The following is a 520-nucleotide window of genomic DNA, read 5'->3' on the forward strand; positions in this document are numbered from 1 at the left end:
ATAGTGTAGCAACAGGAAGTTTCGGCTTGGCTTTGATCATTCATACCCTATCTGGACAAAACTCTGCACCTTTTTTAGGAACCTAGGGCGGGAGCGGTGGAGGCGGGGAGGGGTGGGGGATAGAGTATGGTACCAACAGCTCCGGGATTAACGCTTTCAGAGCCCGGACTGGAAGAATCCGCGGGAGAGACAGGGCCGTGGGCAGTGGGGAGGGGAGATCTGACCCCTGGGAGGGGGGAAAAAGCCCTCGGACTGCAGAACAAGGCTCTTCTGTCTCTGCTGGCCTCTGAGGTTTCCAGGCCCCTTCCCGCCAGCCGGCGGCCTCCTGGCAGCAGAGACAGGCGGTGGGAAGGCTGGGCGCACGCTGGGGAGCCGCTAGGGCTCCTCCACCCTGACAGTCCCATTCAGCCAAGATTTGGGCACAGCCTAGGTTCATCCCAGACACTCTATCGCTCTCATCCTAACCCTTTCTTCTGCGATTTCTAAGAGATCCAATGATAAGACCTCTCATTTATACACC

This window comes from Plecotus auritus (assembly GCF_963455305.1).
Source record: "Plecotus auritus genome assembly, chromosome: 11".
Taxonomy (NCBI): domain Eukaryota; kingdom Metazoa; phylum Chordata; class Mammalia; order Chiroptera; family Vespertilionidae; genus Plecotus; species Plecotus auritus.